At 40.1% G+C, this 22,741-nt stretch overlaps 1 pseudogene; it reads left to right on the top strand.

The window, feature by feature from the left end:
* The first annotated feature begins 2,895 nt into the window (after positions 1-2,895).
* Positions 2,896-22,741, top strand: part of LOC147723949 (uncharacterized) — a 34,373-nt pseudogene continuing 14,527 nt past the window's right edge.

The raw sequence follows: 22,741 nt of genomic DNA, 5'->3' as shown, positions 1-22,741 counted from the left end.
AACACTCACCGGAAACAATAATGTTTACAGCTGCTTAGACAGCCAGTACAATTAATTTACATTGTGAAACTTCTCATTTAAAAGTAACATGACCTCTTCATTATTAATATTCTCACTGCACAAATGTAACCTCTTGTATCCATGTTTTGTTTAAATACTATTTTATAAGTATTATAAATTCAAGCAGAATAAAATAAACCCTAAACAGATCCACAATGATCAATATGCTACTTATTACCAGTTTGGGGGTGAAACTTAGGTAAACAAGCCTCCACCGCTTCTGAGTCATAAACCCTCCACATACTCAACAATGATAATAGATACCAAACTGCACTCTTTATATATTTATGCGATGCCAGTTAAAATAAATGTAGCCCAATATCACTTTATATAGAGCAGCTCTATTAATAAACACACGTTCACGCTTATTGTATTTCAGGGTTCACTGGAACGATGAGTACGCAGCTGGAGTCTATGCTCACATCCAGGCTCTTCACTTCTGTAGAAGTTTTTGGAGCAGTGTTTCATGAGCCAGATGGCCTTTAGCTGGTAGTTCATCTGTTTTGCATATGTTAGGACTTTGTATTTGGATGAGTTTAACTTTGGTTCAGCATCCACTAGTTGAATGCTCAGTGGAAGTGGTCTCCTCCAGTACCATCTAGGTGGATTGCCCTTTCTGGCTAATCAACGGTGTGCTGGCCACATAGTTGTGCCAATTTATAGAGAAGTATTGATGAGGTCCAGTAGCAGGCTGAAATGGGTTTTAAACTGGAATGGGACCATGATTGAGCCTTGTCATACTCAAGAATCAGTGTAGAGGAAAATGATGTAAATGGGGGCATAAAATGATGACTGTCCTTTTGGAGCTGTAGCAGGAGAACCCTAAATGCCAAGTTCCTCTAGATTCATGAGGTTATTAACGTGGTGGACTATGTCAAAGGTGAAAGACCAATAAGAGTTTTGAGGGTAGCAACTAGATTTCTGTCTTCAGATGTATTCAGATCATTGCAGGTGGAATGCATGGCAGAGTCAGTCCTTTCGCCAGAGTGAAAGCATGTTTCAGGCCAGGCAGTAGGTGTTTTCCTTTAAGCTGGAGTTGGCAGCTTTCTTCAAACACCTTACCTCAGATCAGAACCCTGGTGTTTGATATATGGTTGGCTAAGGCTGCTAGATCAAAAATGTTCTACTGACTACTATATGAAGTCTTGAGGTGGATGTTAAAGGTACTTGAGGTCACTGGACTGGTGCCACTGGTTCTGGCTAGAGCGACAGAATTTGTAGAAATTAGGAAGTTTTCAAGAGGAGATGTATCATCAGGGGAGGCATCTGACTCACTAGATTTTGGGAGGTTTCTTGATCTGGGTGTACCTGCCAAACTTATATTCTTAACCCTATTCTGTAAGGCTGGGGTTCTAGGAACCGTGCTCCTGACCCCTTGTACAAAGACCTTTGCTTAGAGCTATGATGATCTGCAATAGTGTTTCAAAAGGCTTGATAGTAATGCATTTTTTACGGTGGACCGTTGTGGCTTATGAACTTTTTTGGATAGTCACTTGACTCTGGTGATCTGCTGGGAATAGTGGAGTTGTATTTGCTTTCCTGAGCAATGATTTCAAGATCCAGATGTTGTGTTGGAGGCAATACTTATTTGAGCAGTGGTTTCCGGAGCTTGGCATTGACACCTAATTGTCAACACCAACACTTATGACAGTTTGCTGCATGGTGGTGCTCTTTGTCTCATTTAGAGGCAAGCATAATAGCAGTTGTTTATTATTTCAATGCATTTTAAAAATTACTAAACCCAGCCGCCAAAGCCATTCTAACCGATTTGGGGGTCTGGAATAGTCAGAATAGTCATACTTGTAGGTGTGTGATGGTTAGTAGTTGTGTTCTTCTTGTTATTGGCAGCGCTGACAGCAGCAGTGGGCTGTGCAAACTGGAGTGGCCTCCTGAAGAGGGCAATTTCACTTCTATTTTTACCAATTAAGCTCTAGTTGGAGGCATATTTTATCCATTTTGTCATTTGATTTTTTTCAATTGACATACCACTTCACTGATTGATGGCTTGAACTGCTTCATTCTTTTTTGTTCAACGGGGTCTTTGGTCAATATTTTGGGTGTATCAACATAATAAGGGGTATCAGTCCATCAACCGTTTCAGGGAGTCAGTTATAGAGCTGCTCTTCTTGTGTTAGTTGGTTGATCAGCCATCTGGCTGTAGGGTGGAAACCCAATGCAATACATTTTGTTGGTTATTGTTGCTGTCATAGTTATTATTCTTTGAAGGTTGACAAATAAATAGCTGAAGCAGGGGTCACTCTAGATGACTGAATTAATTTATGTTACTTGAATGAGTCCATGCAAAAAGTAGATTGAATTCAAGATGTAATCTAGCTAATTGTGTCGGTCAAGATACAAGTTAGGAGAAGGCACACATATCTAGCTTGATCAGAAAGATTGTTGTGGGCTATTGAGATTTCTGTGGTGGCATCTAGAAGTAGTCGGTACATACTCTGTATTAGAGGTCTATATAGCAGCAGAAATGAGAGAGAGAAGGTGGGGTGAGCGAGCATCTAACAAGCGATCTGTATCTGCAAGTTTTGAAAGCTTGTTTTCCATAAGATGTGCTTGAAAAGATGGCTTATCCTCTTCCAGTCTTCTTGGCATGGTTTCTAGTGAGGGATTTGTGTCTACCGTGGATGAACTCATGAAGAGTGGTGACTTGTTTCTAGGGGCATCAGAGCTCCACCCTCCCTATTTGCTGTCATCTTATTTCAGACAGTAAAACAGAAAATGCCAATTTAGTCAGTGGGCCTGGCCGTCAGTCTGACGTCTGACCAGTGCTCATAGCAGGGGTGTAAGGAACCTACTGATAGCTGGACAAGAATAACTACAATGGAGATCTTGGTCACTGCAGGGTCAAGAGGATTCAGGAGGAGGAAGTTAGCATACACAAGAAAGTACCTGAAAGCTGGAATAGAAAGTAGGACAGATGCTGATGACTGGAGCAGGGAAACCAGGTATGAATGGGTGAAGCCTGAAAATGAAAAAACTAGAAGGACAATGCAAATGCAATACAGGAAACAACAGCAAGTTACAAAGCAGAAGAGCAACAGACAAAATATCAGGGATGATAGTATGTACGCTTCTTGGAAAGTGATCTCTATATGAGGAAAAATAACTTACTATAGGCAAGGAGAAATTAATCTCAGAAAGCCTTGTTAAATACCCTGCAATTCCTATTGAAAAAAAGCTTTGGTGAGTTTCAGGGTTCCCTTCCTTATACCTCTCTGCCCTGTATTGGTCTTGTCCTCAAATATCTTTTTATCATGTATCTCACATATCGAAGAACATGACTAACTCATATGCATTTTTGCACAGGGGCATTCACATTCATTGTACTTGTATCCCATCTCTCACACCATGATATAGATAAGTCTAATTAGAGATCCCTAAGTCACTTCATCTGCCCCTATAGTGTTTACTGTCTGCCTGCCTGCTTTCACATGTATGTCCCTTACTTCTCTACCTTCTCCCTCTCATCTCTTTTTTCCTAACAAGTGACTTTTACTCTGAAAAGTAACAATTAGTCATCCAAATTAATTGAAGCAGGCTGTTGAAACCTTTATGCCACTGGGTTTTGACCAATCATAAACTTGTTTTATCAGGTGTTTAAAACACCAGACTATGTCCATTTAAATGATACAGTGTTTGAAATTATAAAAGCAAATACCCTGCCTATAGCAATGGTGCATTTCCCTCAGGTAATCCTTATTTCATTACTAAACCTATATATTGGTCCTTTGAAAATACAGCTTTCAGTCTTTCACTGTGATGCAGGATAATCACTTGCATCATTCCCGATAGGTTTACTCCTAAGGAGCATATATGCCTGTAGTGCAACTGGTTCTAATGTGGCAGGGGACCCCGTACTCTGTCCACAGGGTCCAGCTTCTGTTTACACTAGAGCTTGTGTGCTTGGCAGCCCAGTGCTGTATTTCTGCACTGCTGAATGGCCACCAGCACCTCTCCATTCACTCAGCTCCAAGCCACAGCTTCCAAATATCTTGAACTTTTAGGAGCAGTTAATCTGTGGAGACTTTGAGAAGGAAATCATGTGCTCAAAGCAAGATACTGAGAAAGGCAGATCTGTAGAAAATAAAATATATAAAAATCCTAAGGGGTCCCAGGGTGCAATTGCAGCAGCCAGCAGATATAGGTGTTGTAAGCGGTATAGAGACAAAATATCGACTCCAAAATATCGACTGGACATAATATCGAGTTTTAAATATAGACTGGACAAAATATCGACTGGACATAATATCGACTACAAAAATATCGTTTTTCAGGTAAGTGAAGTAATATCGACTGTATAAAATATAGATAGCAAAAATATCGATTTTTTAATAATATATAATATTTTATAGTGTATTTGTATGTAATAATATGTGTGAATAGTGTGTATTAATGTTATAAAATATTTTATTACATGAATTTTGTTTTGATAATAATTGCGTAATGTAATTCTGTAGCGGGTTGTGGGTTTATAGGGGAATAGGGTGGGAAGTAATTTAATAATAATTAATTAATTATTATATGTTTGTTAATATTTTTAATTAATAATTAATTGATAATTAATTAATATTAATTAGTTAATTAATTAATATAATTTTGAATATATTTTGTATTAGTAAATAATTGTTAATTAATTAATTGTAATTAGTTAATTACATTAATTAGAGTACATTTTTAATATATATAATTTTGTGTTATTTTTAAGTAATTAATTTTGAAAAAATAATATTAATTATTAAAATAATTACACCTAATGTTCTAATATATTTACTTTATTGTTAGTGTTAATTAATAATTAATTGGTAATTAAATAATATTGATAAATTTTGGGTAAAGGAGCATTTTTAGGGTTCAGGGTCAGTTTTCAGTTCATGGGTAAAGGGGTATTTTTAGGGTTCAGGGTCTGTTTTCAGTTCATGGGTAAAGGGGTATTTTTAGGGTTCAGGGTCAGTTTTCAGTTCATGGGTAAAGGGGTATTTTTAGGGTTCAGGGTCAGTTTTCAGTTCATGGGTAAAGGGGTATTTTTAGGGTTCAGGGTCAGTTTTCAGTTCATGGGTAAAGGGGTATTTTTAGGGTTCAGGGTCAGTTTTCAGTTCATGGGTAAAGGGGTATTTTTAGGGTTCAGGGTCAGTTTTCAGTTCATGGGTAAAGGGGTATTTTTAGGGTTCAGGGTCAGTTTTCAGTTTTTGGGTAAAGGGGTATTTTTAGGGTTCAGGGTCAGTTTTCAGTTTTTGGGTAAAGGGGCATTTTTAGGGTTCAGGGTCAGTTTTCAGTTTTTGGGTAAAGGGGTATTTTTAGGGTTCAGGGTCAGTTTTGGGTTTTTGGGTAAAGGGGTATTTTTAGGGTTCAGGGTCAGTTTTGGGTTTTTGGGTAAAGGGGTATTTTTAGGGTTCAGGGTCAACAAATAAGATTTTAAAAAATTATTTTTATTATTTTCATTTATTATTTAATTATTATAATTTAATTTAAGTCGTTTTAAGTATATTTTAGTAATTAAAATTTAATATTAATTTAATTTAACACTGTTTTTAATAAAGTCGATATTTTTTACATCTATATTTTTGTTAACGATATTTTGTACTCGATATTTTTGTACTTACCTGTTTGTAGATACAAACTCGATATTTTGACTGTCGATATTTTGTCCACGATATTTTGGCAAGTCGATATTTTGTCAGTCGATATTATTTCAGTGATCCGTTGTAAGCTACTGTCTGATGATATAATTCATCCTACCCATTGATGTTCTCTACCTTGCTGCTCAGCCAGAATGTGAGGACATTAGTATGCTGAGAGCGTTTGTGCTTGGATAAGAGTCAGTTGTATTGTATGGACTGAGCAGCAAGGAGGCTGCCCCATGGTGGGGCATTACATTAGAACTTACCACCTTCCTGTAACTGAAGATTTAACTTGAAGAATAAAGGTGCATCCATTTTCTACATGACCTGCCTACTTGGTATACTTCATTATACCACTGGTGATGAGCAGAAAATACCCAAGGGTGAAGGGAAGACTAATGCAGGAACAGAAGAGATTAAGAGAAACTTAGAAGTAACTAGATTAACTGCACATGAAACTAAAAAGCCTGTAAGTAAAAATTGCTCATGATAGCCCCCTTGGTGTCTATTTATAACAGACAGCCTGCAGTCCAGGGCATTTTAACAAGTGTGCCTCTTATTAAAATTGCTTTTGCATCAAACTACGTTTACCAGCAGTGTTTATTTTAGAGAAATCACCAACATTCAAGTGAACTTGATATATTGAATTTGAGTTGAACTGGCAGTGCTAACTTTTAAAAAACCTGCAGCGTTGTTCTGAAAGCACTGGCAGGTGCTTTGGACTGTTTTAATTCTCTGCTTCTTGTGATGTATTTATGGTACTATCAATAGTGAAGTTGGTGTTGTCATCACTGAATTACACCGAATGCGGGAAGTGAAGTATGTTAATGGTACAAGATATGCAAGTAAAAGGGGAGCAGATAGTGCAATGCTGGTATTGAGAGCACAAGATTGGTAAGCTGCATGGTTCATGCAGCCAACTAAACTTTAGCATGCCTTTTTGGGGTGGGCAGAGCTTCTCCCTATACCATTGGGGTGGCATTTGTATGGGCCGCGAGGCTGCATGCGATGAAGAGCACGTGTCCACTTGCCCAGATCTGACACAGCATTTGAAACTACCAGCATGGGGAACCGTGAGGCAGCAGTAACCAGAGGAGCCGCGTAGCAGTGTGATCCAGTACGGCCGCGAGCAGCAGGATTTGAGCTGGTAACTGGAGCATGCGCTGGGTGAATGTCAATCTACTTTGATTGGCTGATTTTGTCATGCCATTGCCAGAAGCTGGAGCACGTACCTGGTTGAAGTGGCAGAAACGAAAAAGGTACAACGTGAGAAGTCAAGATCTCCAGCTGTGTGTACCCTGGGTTGAGTTTTAGTGAGAGAGGCAGTTCGACACAGTAGTAAGGGTTTTTGGATTGCAACCACTTTTCTGGTTATCTCACTCTGCTTGAGAAAATTCTGTAGAGCTTCTACAGGTACCTGGGAATTGGGAGGGACTTTGGGTGAGAGATCGCTCACCGGGGGAACTTTGAATGTTTTGGTGACTTTTATCCTTCTATCATAAGGTTGATGATGAAGCCATGATATATCTAATTCTGTTCTCATTCTGCTGCCTCTGTTTCAGTTGGGGGGAGTGTGCAAGGGTTGAAAGATACCCTGTGTGTAGATGCCTTGTGTCTGTGGTGAGTGTGGCTATGTTTAAGGTTTGAGAGATACCTGCTGTGTAGTACCTATAAACCTATATAGGATCTGCACGTTTAGACAACGTACACTATAGGATTGTTGTCAGACTGATTATAGACACCCCTACCAGGTATGTTAGCATGTGTACCAGCTAGCTCACAGTGCCACTAGAAACCCCTCTTACCAAGGAGAGAATAGTTTGTGGCAACTATCAAACATGACAACCCTGTCCCATCAGGGATTGTGAGAACATTATATTACTTTTTGCTCAGTTACCCGTGCTCACTTCGTCTCAGAGAGATACACAGTATAAACGGTGGGGACGTTTTCCAATAAGCATTTATTGAACCAGCGTCCTTCTAGTGTAAAATAGGTGTGCTGAAATAACCACTAGACAGTAACAGATATACATGAGTATAACCACTAAAAAAGGCAAAAGGATGGGAGATTTCTACCATCGTGCTAAAACAATAAATACAGGAATGTATATAAAATACATGGCAGTAGAATACGTACTCCTATGATGTGACCCTAACTAGATGTACTTAAGTGTACCTAACATGTATGTAGGTGTAAAAGCCAAGAATCCCTCTAGGATAAAGTCGACCCCATTATCTGAAGTGAGAGACTTTAGGACCCCGTCCTGGTCTCAAGATGGATAACCTGCAGCTGGAGTGTCTGCGTGCAGGAACCTCAGCGTCTCGCTTCTGTTTGTCGGCATGGAAGTCCTTTTCTCCTCTGACTATCCCAGCAAGATATGATGTGTATATATACCCAAAGTGGTACCCCAGGGGGTATACCTTGCTAGGTCATGTTGGACTAGGATGACGGAAGGAATTACCTGTATACATAGTTATTATGCAGGAGATAGTAGGCCTGCTGTCCTGCTGTGATTCCAAGAATCCTTATGCATAATGAATGAGGCTTAAGCTTTTCGGAGAAAGCCCCATCTCATCTTTGGGCATTACAGTGACTAGGAAAAAGGTCAGTACTAAGAACCATTATGTAGTGTAATGGTAGGGGAGAATATAGTTGAAAGGTCAGGTGACTACCTGGAACCTATATTTGGGTACCAATATGGAAAATAACACCCACTTCTCATCCTACTGGACGACATACTAAAAATTCTATGTACGGCTAAACGTGGAATGAAACTATTAATAAGTCCATTAAAAATAGTACTTATTAAGGTTAAATTCTAAAAAATGCTAAAAAAGAAAAATAGTGCATGCAATAGAATTCTGTACTAAACAAGTTCGTATATATAATCCAAAGAATGAGAGTGAAAGCCATGCAGTTTAGCAAAAGTGTTTTTTGTTTAAAGTTCCAAATTTGGTTGTTTTTGAAAATGCCAAATTATCACAGCACGCAAAGAGCCAAATGTTAATGTTTCATGGCTGGGAGATGCAACATGCCTGCAATTGCAGACGACGGTCCCTGCAACACCTCGCAGATCAGGTCAATAGAGCACAGATGTTCCTAAGTAGTCACCACAGCCACTGCTAGGGATGCATGAGTGTCATCTAAGGTCTCAATATTGTTCAGGAGACGGCATTCTTTCTGACAGCAGCTGTAGCATACTGTTGTGGCCCTAAGAATGCAGACATCAACATTGGAATACGCTGAGGTTACTGCAGAACATGGGCCGTTATTGGGTCCAGTAAAGCATCAACATTCGGTAACGCAATTGTTGGAGGGGTTAGACAGAGGTCCAACACGTATTCTTGTCCACTGAACAAGTTTAGGAGGACAGGCAGAATACAGTCAATCCAGACTGGTCTAAATGACAAGAACCAAGACTTGCTCAGTTCTTGAAGACGAGGAGTGCCCAGATCGATTACTATGCGATCACATTATCGCCACTCCAAGAGCGTTTATCCATCTCCTTGGTGACTGGGACGTCCATTGCATAGCAGAAAAATGACAATCAGGATACCTGCTATAAGAAACATGATCTGCGGAAACCCCCCAATAAAGCTTCAGAATACGGAGTGTATGAAGTTGGGAACGACTCTGAGGTTGTCTGAAAGGTGCTTATCAGTCTAGACCTATGGTCTGAATGGTCTGAAATAGGTGGACAATAGGCGTTGTATCAGACATGTTAATGATAGGTTGTACCATTTCTGTGAAATGGAAAGGGCAGCTTGTTCGTACTAGTTCCTGTATCTCAGCTGAGGACTGTGCAACCTAGCGATCATAAATTTCAGTGGCAGAGGTTAAGGACATGGTTTGCTGTAGAAGCATGGCTTTCATTAGGCTCTGAGTATCAAACCTTATAAAGGAAACATTCAACAAAGGCCATAACAGCGCCTCCCTGACTATATGGGTCGGAGGAAACAATAATTGCAAACAGCAAGTAACCCTGGAGCTTACAGTGACAAAATATGCGATACCCAGAAGCATCCAGCAACAGCCTTGATCATTCAGCATCAAGTAACTCCCATTCAAAAGCAACTTGAACACCGGATTAAGCATGGCAGCCGTGAATCCTTTCAAGTGACAGGATAAGTTAGCAACTGAACCATTAAAGGCCCTGTGCAGCATGATATCCTGGCATGTTAGAGATCCACTCAAGAAATGTTTGCAGTTGGCACAGCTAAGGAACACTTTCATCACCCCATTCCTACATCAAAACCTGCATGGCAATTCCCAAGATTCTGTGATGAATTCCCTACCCATCACTTCATATCTGCCTGCCTGTTGTTCTTCTATGCAATACTGAAAATGGAAAGTGGTGACAGGTAGTGTTATATGGCCATGCATTAATCATTCTGTGGATGGTGACTCTGCCACAGTAAAAGGCAATTTTTCCAGTTTTTCAATATACAAAATTGTATATTTTGCTCCCCTGTGTGCTATTGTTATCTGCTTTACAGTTAGATTATATTCAGAAAATAGGGATGTACTGTTGCTAAATCGCCAAGGCACAAAACCAGCGCACAATGATTGCAGAGTCCAGCCTAATAACAGAATATAACTTAGTTGAGATTGTCCCTGTTGTAGTTTGGACAAGTCTTATTCTAGTATATCTATAGCAAAAGATACGATGTTGCCCAGTGAACAAATCCTGGAATAGTCACACTATTGTCAACGACACCTAATGCCTTTTCTAGGTTAATTTTATCTATTTGACGAAGTCTCTCAGCGGCTTCTTGTTGAGAGATTTTCCAGATTTCATTTTTAGACAGCATAATAGAAACATTTCTGATATAGCTTTCGGGGACCTAATAAAAAATCCCATAGATCCATCTCATCTGAGAGTAAGGGTAAGTGCTGTTTCAGCTTGGATAGTGTTGAGGTTTTTAGCCAATCAAGGCATAGCATCCCAACACTATATGATGTCACTACCCCCGGATGTTCTCTTTGTACATATCATGGGTCTAGCCCATGGAAAGTAACCCCTTCGGTTGCACCCCTGAATCTTGATTGACATCTGTTTGTGTCTGTGGGTCAAACTAACCATCCATTCCCATTGGGGTCTGAAGTATTGTACTGCATGATGTCATCTATTGTATCCCCTCAACATGATGTAAAATTTATGTGCCATGGTGTGCAAAACCGTGGTGTGTTTAATCCTTGTTCTTGGCTAGTTCAAGACAGGAAGTCTGTTGCACTGTTTCATTCAGAAATATCATCTGTTGCGGAATGAGGCATGCTCTGAATAGTGCGTCCTTCCCTACACCTGCCATTCTTTAGAACCCCAGACTGAGTGTGTGTCTATAGAGTCCTTCCATAAGTCAAAACTCTGGTCAGACAGTTGGTAAATAAAGGATGCAGAATATATCTTTTTGGTTTTAGTTAGCATATTTTTCTGGGCAGGTGTATGTGCAACCTTATAGTAATATGAGGTTGGGTCAGAAGTGTTAAACCCTGAAAAATATGTAAATTTCTGTGCAAACGATTTCAAACTACCTTTTGGTGGTGTCGAACTATGTTCCATTGGTGGTATGTGAAACATTACTTGGGATACAGAACTTGTGTAAAAAGTGATGATCACAATGATGGTAACAGCACATGCTATCAAAGTCAGATGTGTCCTCTAACATTTCATTGTTTGAAAATGCAACATATTTTTTCAAATCAGACAACACAGGCTTTACAGTTTCAAGATCCCAATCAAGAGAAAATGTACTGGAGGTAATGACATCATTTAGAGAAATTTGAAACAAATGTAGCATCTTCAAAAGCTCAGTGGGGCCAAAATCATCATAATCAACTTTGTCCCAAACTACACCATCAGGAATTAGAACAGCTGTAATGTTCACAGAAAAGGAGTCTCTTTGTTCACAATGAGACAATGTATAAGGTTTCAAGACCAAGTTCCCAAATGATACTGCAGAGCTTTCTGGGAGATAGTTTCCTTTCAATAGTAAGGAAAAGACAGTCACTAGGCCAATCCAGAACAGAAAAATACAATATTCCAGATATTACCCAGCGCTGGTGCCAAGGTGAAACTAAGTAAGTCTTTTTTTTAAAAGTGTAAAATTAACACATTTGTTGCTTATGGGAAACTGAAGCTGGCGTTGTATTGGTTTCACTGGGATCAAGAAGGAAGGTATCAATATCGATGAAAAAGCCAGATGCAGTTTGATCTACCTTCAGGAGCTTGGCAGGTTGTGTAGAACAGGCAGGTGTCTCTTGTCGAGGCATATTGATTTAGACATCAGTGTTTGGCCTAATTGAAATTTGTCCTTCATTTGTTGTTAGAAGTTCTGTTTCCAGTGGAACGAGTTCCATTTCATTGTTGGAAATTCCATAATTTTGTACTGGTGACTCTTTGAATGTTATGAGTCTTTCTGTATGAACTTCCTGTATGGTAGCTAGAGCGTCGGGTACCCAGGAGCCTGCAAAGGCCTACTATTCAGATTCGGCCACATAGTGTGGTTTGATCAGATCAATGGGGATGAATCTCTTTCCTTTTCTTCCAGCATGAGGCGGTAGATCTACTGTTCATGTTCCTTCAACAGCCAGTACAGGCTTTTTGAATGATGGCCCAAATTTATTCTTGTCCTCAATCTATTCTCTGACCAGATCTCTCACTTTTAGGATCCAGACAGGTCTTGCAGTGACTGATTTGACTTGCCCAGTGGCAGTGCGTTTGACTTGCACGTCGCTTAGTTTTGCCCAGGATTCATTTGAATCCTGTAAAACAGTCAAATGTTTATTGATGTCAAATGGTTGATCAGCCGTCACTGAACTTTCATAATTGAGATCAGGGACCTACATTCTTGTCCTCAATAGGACCTCATAAGGAGTGACAACCCCAAGAAGACTTCTTGGCACAATATTAAGGACTTGCTGTACCCCATATAAGTGATTGACCCAACTACCACCCTTACCTAATAGTCTTGCTGTTAAAGATAGATTAAGTCCCTTTTTTTCCTCTTTACAACCACATTTTCATAGGGATGGTACAGAGAGGAGTACCGCAATGCTACACCCAAAGCTTCCATGGATTCCTTGTAAGCCCTAAAGCTAAATGCGGGGCCACAGTCAGAATGTAATGTGCCAACTGTGTATGTTCCTATGAAGACTCACAAATCTTTTATAACAGTTTGAGTGTCAGCCGAGAGCGGAGGCCATACCCATAGGAATCTTGAGCATAAATCCACTGCCACCATGATATACTTGTAAGTAAGTGTAAGGGGCTGCAGTGGTCCAAATAGACACATGTGAGTGATCCGTCTAAAATCAGTAAAGCTGTTTGCACTGGACGCGCCATGGTGGAACCCTTCATCTGCTGGCAGATGTCGCAAATTAAGACAAAATTATTTGTCTGTTTTGTTAAACCAGTGGTACAAAAGGGGGTGGTGATGGACAGAGAATCTGAATCAATCAAACACTCACACCCAGTCAAAAGATCTGGGTTTAATCCATCACCGTTCTTTAGCCAACTCTGCCACCCCAGTTCAGACATGGCTATATGCAAATCAGTCTGACCCTGTGCCTCATGGGATCAGTCCAGCCCGAACTGCCAAGCCATGTCTTCCCTGGACCGGAAACAAGCTTCTGAGGACCGGTTTCCCGCATTCCAGCCGTCTTCAGCCCGGCTTGCTTGAATCCAGTGGCAAAGTGAGCAGGGGACTCACGTCTAAGCATACCCTGCCATACTTATGGCGGCCAAAAGCAAAACAAAAGGGGGTGGTGATGGACGGAGCATCTGAATCAATCAAACACTCACACTCAGTCAAAAAATCTGGGTCTAATCCATCACCGTTCTTTAGCTCACTCTGCCACCCCAGTTCAGACATGGCTATATGCAAATCAGTCTGACCCTGTGCCTCATGGGAACAGTCCAGCCCGAACTGCCAAGCCATGTCATCCCTGTACCGGAAACAAGCTTCCGAGGACCAGTTTCTGGCATTCTAGCCGTCTTCAGCCCTGCTTTCTTGAATCCAGTGGCAAAGTGATCAAGGGACCCATGTCTGAGCATACCCTGCCACACTTATGGCGGCCAAAAGCGGTACAAAAGAGGGTGGTGATGGACGGAGCATCTGAATCAATCAAACACTCACACCCAGTCAAAAGATCTGGGTTTAATCCATCACCGTTCTTTAGCCCACTCTGCCACCCAGTTCAGACATGGCTATATGCAAATCAGTCTGACCCTGTGCCTCATGGGAACAGTCCAGCGCGAACTGCCAAGCCATGTCTTCCCTGGACCGGAAACAAGCTTCCGAGGACTGGTTTCTGGCATTCCAGCCACCTTCAGCCCGGCTTGCTTGAATCCAGTGGCAAAGTGAGCAAGGGACTCACGTCTCAGCATACCCTGCCACACTTATGGCGGCCAAAAGCGGTACAAAAGGGGGTGGTGATGGACGGAGCATCTGAATCAATCAAACACTCACACCCAGTCAAAAGATCTGGGTTTAATCCATCACCGTTCTTTAGCCCACTCTGCCACCCCAGTTCAGACATGGCTATATGCAAATCAGTCTGACCCTGTGCCTCATGGGAACAGTCCAGCCCGAACTGCCAAGCCATGTCTTTCCTGGACCGGAATCAAGCATCCTAGGCCATTGTCTGACCTAGGGTGGTGTGGAGTGCAAAAAAACAATGGATTTAGGCCCAGATCTTTGTACTGGGGTGAATGTAAAACATTGATCTGCATTCTGTCCATCAACTGTGTTTTTTGCAATTTTCACCCCGAGTGGGCTGGGTATGCTCAGACGTGAGTCCCAGGCTCTCCACATCACTGGAGTCAAGCTATCCTGGCTGAAGAAGGCTGATAGCCAGAAACCGGTCCTTGGATGCTTGATTCCGGTCTAGGAAAGACATGGCTTGGTAGTTCGGGCTGGACTGTTCCCTTGAGGCACAGGGTCAAGGCTGATTTGCATATAGCCATTGTCTGACCTACGGTGGTGTGGAGTGCAAATAAAACATGGATTCAGGCCCAGATCTTTGTACTGGGGTGAATGTGAGACATTGTTCTGCATTCTGTCCATCAACTGTGTTTTTTGCAATGGTGTTTTGTTAAACCAGGCCACCAATAGGGTTATTTCAGTAAAAAAAACTATCACTGTAATCCATGCGTGTGATGAACCTAGACCCTTGTGTCCAGCTATTAAGCCTAATCTGTGATCCATGTTTAGTATTTCTCTATGCCTACTCCTGGAATTTGAGCAAACGGAATGTTGTTTGCATTTTACTTGTAGGAACATTTGAGAGGAAAACCTTTTGGTAAGGATGAGCTGTTTTTGCCTTAAGCAATGACAGCTACCATTATCTGTCTATCTATTCTTTTTCTCAAATGAGTGATTGCAGCTACGTCAGCAGTACATACTGCCCCCTTTGAAGCTCCATCAGCCAATTAATTCCCTTCAAAGTGAACTCCATCACATTGATGACTCAGCGTATGTATCACATGAGCTCTTATCAGTCCATTTTTCAATGCAGCTAGCTGTTCCCATAGCATTGTATGCTTGATTGTGCCATCTTTTGAGTCTCTAAACCTATTCTGTCCCCAGTAGTGAAGATATTCATTGTATGACTGCACACAATAAAAAGAATCGCACACAATCAGTGTGGGGAATTCCCGATCCGTATTTATAAGTGCCAGTGATAGTGCTTTTTGTTTTGCCAGCTGAGCTGTGCAGTATCCTAGAGACTGTGTCTTCATATCGCTAGGATGGAACTTGCCATCCTGCATATGACCCTTTACAATCGTACAAGTAGTTCTGTATTGATGTTTACTTCCAATGGTCGGCTGTCAGTGTAAATATTGTATTCATACTGATCTAGAGGCATTCTTTAATTTGGCAGAGGATATTCTTGTTCATATTGCAGGAATGCTTTTGTCCTTAATCTTGCATCATATATGTATTCTACATCCTTTGCAGTGAGAGAATTAGCCCATTGATTCTATCTTGGATGTAAGGCTTCAGCATTACTAACGCTTGCCTCTGTAGCAGCCTCTAAGGCTGGTACAGGAGTTATGACAATTATTCATTTCCCTTGAGCCAGTGCTCTTTCTCTTACTACTGTGGTCTGTATTGCTGTCAGCATTTTTTCAGTAGAGGCAAAGCACATATCAGTGTTTGTGTATAGATGTGATTTGAATACAATGGGTACTGTTTCGCCTTTATTGAATGTTAGGTAAGTGTACCAAGATTGACCCGCTATAACGCAGATCACCAGGTTGCAGACGTTTACACGTGTTTGCAAGTGTTTTGAAGCTATCATGTCAGCTTGTAGGGAACAAAGGATATCTGTGTGTTCTTGTGTCTAATGCCTAACTGAAAGGTCAGGTCTGATTAAGTCATAGAAAGGTTTTACTCTTTCTGTGTAATCTAAAATGTGTGTTCTGCCAAAATGTTAAAATCCCGATATGAATTGTAAATTTTTCAGCAATTTTGGTGGTTGGAACAGCGCACTCTTTTCTAAAAATTTAGCTGCAAGGCTTTTTACTTTACTTGATAACTCGTATCCCCAAAAAAGGACATATAGGTGAGCTATTTTTGATTGTTTAAAGTTCGATTTGTAGCCCTCTGAGGTGATCTCAAAATGATGATGCTCACCCTGGCCAAGTGATCCTTTGGATCATCATCCGTTGGATACATATCATCTACATAGGACAATGCCTCTTCATCCAAATTTTAAAGTAACTCTGTTACTCTTGCGAACACAACCAGGGGATATTCCTATACCCTTGGGGAGTCGACCAAATTGATCTTGAGAGCCTAGCGTGGAAAATGCAGTTAGGCACCTGCTTTCAGGTGCTATATTTTGACAGAAGATTCCATTTGAGAAATCTAGTGTTGTTTGGTATTTTTCCACATGATGTTATTCATTAATGCAGCACTATGTGCATATGTTTTTGTGCATTTGTTCATATGTCTGTAGTATTCGACTAAACGGTACGAGTTATCAGGTTTTATTACGGGAAACAAAGGAATATTCATTTGAGGAGGTCAAAGTTTCTATAACACCTTAGTATTCCAATTGATCTAAAATCTTCCTGACCTGTTTTTTCACTTCTTCTTTTAACGGGTATTGTCTCTGTGGAGTTGCAGTAGTTTTTACTGGATCAGTATCGAAATATCAAGGGGCAAAATATTGAATTATCAAACTATCAACGCCAAAATATCGAGGGACAGAATATAGAATGCCTATCTACAAACAGGTAAGTACTAAAATATAGATTCCAAAATATAGATTGTTAACATATAATTAACTAAAAGATCACATTTTTTAAATGTAATAAAAATGCTAGAAATTTAATTAAATAATGAACATAATTAAATAAAACATAAATAAAATAATGTAAAAAAGCTTAAAATGTGGAAATAATGAATGAAATGTAAAGCTTTTTTAATATAAATGTACTTAATAATATTATAAAATAATTAATATTCTCAATTATAAAATATTTAGAACATTAATAAAAATATATTGGCATAAATATATAAATAAACATATTATATAAATATAAAAATAAATAAAATGTAATATTTACATTAATTAAAAAAATGTTTTATGGTAATTAATAATGAGTGAAACAGTAGTGAAAACTTTGGATAGCATAGGAGAAAAAGTAACCATTCAAACTCCAGAGAGTGCAATAATAGGGAAAACATTGGATAGCGTAGGGGTAAAAATTACTATTCCAACTCCTAAGGGTACAACAGTAGGGAAAGAATTGGATAGCAGGAGGGTAAAAATGACTATTCCCACTCCAGAGAGTGCAACAGTAGGGAAAACATTGGATAGCGTAGGGGTAAACATTACTATTCCCTCTCCAGAGAGTGCAATAGTAGGGAAAATGTTGGATAGTGGGACTGTAAAAATTACTATTCCCACTCCAGAGAGTGCAACAGTAGGGAAAGCGTTGGATACCGTAGGGGTAAAAATTACTATTCCCAATCCAGTAAGTGCAACAGTAGGGAAAGTGTTGGATAGCGTAGAGGTAAAAATTACTATTCCCACTCCAGTGAGTGCAACAGTAGGGAAAGCATTGGATAGCGTAGGGGAAAAATTACTATTCCCAATCCAGAGAGTGCAACAGTAGGGAAAGCGTTGGATAGCATATGGGTAAAAGTTACTATTCCCACTCCAGAGAGTGCAACAGTAGGGAAAACGTTGGATACCTTAGGGGTAAAAATTACTATTCCCACTCCAGTGAGTGCAACAGTAGGGAAAGCGTTGGATAGCATAGGGGTAAAAACTTACTACTCCCACTCCAGTGAGTGCAACAGTAGGGAAAGCGTTGGATAGCATAGGGGCAAAAATTACTATTCCCACTCCAGAGAGTGCAACCGTGGGGAAAGCGTTGGATAGCGCTGGGGTAAAAATTACTATTCCCACTCCAAACAGTGCAACAGTAGTGAAAGCGTTGGATAGCGGTGGGGTAAAAATTACTATTCCCACCTCAGAGAGTGCAACAGTAGGGAAAACAGTGGATAGCTTAGGGGTAAAAATTACTATTCCCACTCCAGAGAGTGCAACAGTAGGGAAAGAAATGATTTAATATTAAAATAAGATTAAATTAATTATCAATACCAATAAAACATTAATTAAAAATAATGACCAATTAATAACAATTCATTACCAATTAAAAATAATTATTACAAATTAATAAATTAATTGCCAATAAATAATTAATTATCAATTAATTATCAATACATATAAATAAACATAAATATTAACTTTATTAAAATTAAATGACTTCCCACCCATTTCCCCTATAAACCCGCAACCCACTCCTAATAATAAAAAATACAATTAACATAATTATCAACTAATCAATCAATAAAAATTATTTACCAATTTATACAAATTAATTACCAATTATTAAACATTAATTACCATTAATAATTCATTAACAGTTAATTAATTATCAATACATATAAATAACATGTAATATTTAATTTACTATAATTCAATTACTTCCCACCCTATTCCCCTATAAACCCACAACCCGCTCCTATTAATAAAAAATACAAATAACAGAATTATCAAATAATCAATTAATAAAAATTAATTACCAATGTATAAAATTTAATTACCAATTAATAAAATGTACAAATTAATAATTAATTATCAATCAATTAAATATCAATACATATAAATTAAAATTAATATTTAATTTAATATAATTAAAATACTTCCCACCCTATTACCCTATAAAGCAAAAACCCGCTACAGAATTAAATTACGCAAAAATTAAATTACACAACATTCGTTACTTAAAAAAAATTCAATATACATTAGAAAAATAATACCTAATTTTAACACATATACTACCATACATAACACTATCTTTTTTTCGATATTATGGGAATCTATTTTATAAAATTCCATATTGTGGGAATCTATATTATAAAATTCGATATTGTGGAATTCGATTTTTCCTACCCCAATTTCGATATTCTTTCTTATCTATATTTTGATAATTCAATAGTCTGTCCATTCTATATTTTTGATTCAATATTCTGTACATTCAATATTTTGGAATCAATATTTAGGGTGTTCACTGTTTTTACTGGGATTACATGGTGTTGTGACTTAGCAACCCACCCAACATGGTTGCGATATAGGGCCTGAGCAAGGGCTACCACCCACTCCTGCACATATGTATGTTTTAAGTATATTGGAACATGGTTGGAAAAAGCTGGTAAAATTACTGTTTCTCCCTTTGGGCAATCCATAACATTTTTAGGTGGCCAATCTTTTTCAGCTAAAAGTATGTCATAGCCGTAAGTCAAGTTCTCCCAAAAGAGACCTTCATCTTTTCTGGGTTTGTCTCCCTCCATTTGGAGTGTTATCTCATGTAACCTACGTGGAACACTTCCCCCGTATCAGCTGTTTCCACCGTGATGTGCTCATTCAAATCCACTGTCACTAGAAATTCCATCAGGTTCTGGTGAGCTATTGTTACTTCGGCTGCTCTGTCTAGCATCGTCAGAGCCCATTCCCCGTTTAAAGTTCAGTCCTCAGAATCCTCTGCATGTCTAACTTTTAGACCTGCTACTTTCTTCATTGTAAATTGAGGTTTTGATTTAGGCTTGTCTTCTTTTTTAGAAATGTAGTCTAAAGCGCACTGCGTGTCTCTGTACTTGGTAACCTCTCCTTGTCTGTGTTCTGACTGTGCTTCTCTCTCTTAGTTTATTGGTGAACCCTGAAAGGAACAAGAGGAGCATGTATCAGTATCCTTTTTTTGAGTCCTCATTCTGCCAGCTCTCTTGCTAGGATTACTCTTATCCTTCAGGAGCCAAGGGGAGAAAGAAATGGAAGGAAGCGTAGTGCCCCACAAGAATACTGCTATTTCCACTTCCATCACCTTCACGTACGGGGACTAAGGAAAATACAGAAGAGGCCAGTACCAACAGCATATTTGGCTTGATCATGGGACACACTTGCCTTCTATCTCAGCTCTACCAATAATGTCCAGATCTTATCCTTACTCCTTGGGTCGCAAGCCATATCGTACTCACTTATATAGATAATACTTTTAAGACACTCTGTAAAGGATGGGGGACTTTCAGATTTCCATAGCCTACAATTCACATGCCTCACAGCAAGATCACATAAAAAATTTATTTGGAACTAACTGTGTTCATCTGTTCTTCTTCATCTTAATTAAGTCCAAAGATTATAAGATGAGGACATACCTTAATCTGTTTACCAATTATATCCCCAAGAAAATCACAAACTGAAGTCCAGTAAGACTCGATTTTTGGACACTGCATAAACAATTGCAGTTCATCCGCTGCTGTGAAATGTACCTTGTGCAGTTGCAGATATTGCCTGTGAACTTGGACAACTTCGCTGGGGACAAATAGACTCTGTGGGTAGCTAATAGATGGTTATGTTTAAGCAATGCAAGTTTTACCACTGTTTATAGCGTACAGAATAAATCAAACCACATTTGCTTCAAATCATCATCGCCAAACTCTTTACCCCATACCTTTGAAATTTTAATTTCGATCATCTCATCCATCTCCAGGAAGGCCCAATACCAAAAGGAGATTCCCTTTTCCCAATAATCAGTCCTCATCACCTGATCGAGCTTCGAATCTTCCTTTTCTTGTGCCCAATCTTGTGTTGCCCAACAGGAACATCATTGATAAAACTTAAACCTTGTCAATTGTCCATAGTGCAATTACTTAACACTTCCCAGCTCACTAAGCTTGAGCCCATTTTAAGATCCGCCCACTAACATATACTCCCTGATTTTAGAGGCTGACTAAGTTGATCTCTCAGGCATTCTGGGGTACCCGGGGATTCCCAGATTGGAGCTTGTGACTCCCAATCTTTTCCGCAGGTACATCCAAGTTCTGAAAGCGGAACTCAGAATGTTCAGCCTCACCTTTTTGAAAAATTTTGAGTCACCATATTTGAAAACAAAGTGGTGCTGACCTTGGCAAACATCAACCAGCAGAACCTCAAACAGTAAGCCCATAGATGACCTGTCAGTCTTATTGGCAAGCATACGGATATTCTTGAAGTGGAAAGCATGGCAATAAACAAGTAAATCGGGTAAAGCCAATCCTCCTGCCTTTAACCTCTTTCTCAAAATTTTCCAGTCTATCCTGGGACCCTTTGATGCCCAGATAAAACTACCTATTTTCCCCTGGAGCTTGACTATGTTCTCCTTCTGAAAAGTTAAAGGGATAGAATTAAAAAGAAATGTGATTTTTGGGAGAATAATAATTTTCATAAGATTTACCCACCCATAGATGTGTACAGGTAGCTTCGCCCATTTTAGCATCAGACTCGCTATCTCCTGACAGACTTTCTTCCAGTTTATTTCAGAAAAATCCTCCAGTTTTTGAGTGATCAATACTCCAAGACAACGCATTTGGGTTTTGGCCACCTGGCTCTTCAAACTCTGATTCCTTTCCATCATTTCGTTTTTTCGGTATTCACGTTATTCCCTGAGATTAAGCCGAAGCTCTCCACTTTCCTCATCAGATTGGGGATTGCATCTTGCTGATTGCTGGTATAAAGGATCAAATCATCTGCATATAGAGCCACTTTTGCTTCAAACCCAAAGATTTAGAAAGGGAGAATGGTGGGACCCTGATTCCTCGAGTCTCCTGAGGCGGAAGCCGGGAGTGTGCCTTCATTTTTAAAAATTGTTTCTGTGTGATACTTGCTACTTTTAATCACTTACCCCTGCTCACAAACAGCGGATAGAGCGCTGCAACGATTCCCCTACCTAGCCATCACTGAGGGCGAGGCGCGACGCCAGACACGCCCACCGCCGCTGGCCACGCCCCCTCCACCGTGTATAAAGTGCGCGCAGCGTGAAAGCGCGACACCCTGATTCCTCGAGTCTCCTGAGGCGGAAGCCGGGAGTGTGCCTTCATTTTTAAAAATTGTTTCTGTGTGATACTTGCTACTTTTAATCACTTACCCCTGCTCCAAACAGCGGATAGAGCGCTGCAACGATTCTCCTACCTAGCCATCACTGAGGGCGAGGCACGACGCCAGACACGCCCACCGCCGCTGGCCACGCCCCCTCCACCGTGTATAAAGTGCGCGCAGCGTGAAAGCGCGACACCCTGATTCCTCGAGTCTCCTGAGGCGGAAGCCGGGAGTGTGCCTTCATTTTTAAAAATTGTTTCTGTGTGATACTTGCTACTTTTAATCACTTACCCCTGCTCACAAACAGCGGATAGAGCGCTGCAACGATTCTCCTACCTAGCCATCACTGAGGGCGAGGCGCGACGCCAGACACGCCCACCGCCGCTGGCCACGCCCCCTCCACCGTGTATAAAGTGCGCGCAGCGTGAAAGCGCGACACCCTGATTCCTCGAGTCTCCTGAGGCGGAAGCCGGGAGTGTGCCTTCATTTTTAAAAATTGTTTCTGTGTGATACTTGCTACTTTTAATCACTTACCCCTGCTCACAAACAGCGGATAGAGCGCTGCAACGATTCCCCTACCTAGCCATCACTGAGGGCGAGGCGCGACGCCAGACACGCC

Source organism: Lissotriton vulgaris, chromosome 4_1, assembly GCF_964263255.1.
Source record: "Lissotriton vulgaris chromosome 4_1, aLisVul1.2, whole genome shotgun sequence".
Taxonomy (NCBI): Eukaryota; Metazoa; Chordata; class Amphibia; order Caudata; family Salamandridae; genus Lissotriton; species Lissotriton vulgaris.
The sequence above is the reverse complement of the archived record's forward strand: the minus strand, read 5'-3'. Positions and strand labels throughout refer to the sequence as shown.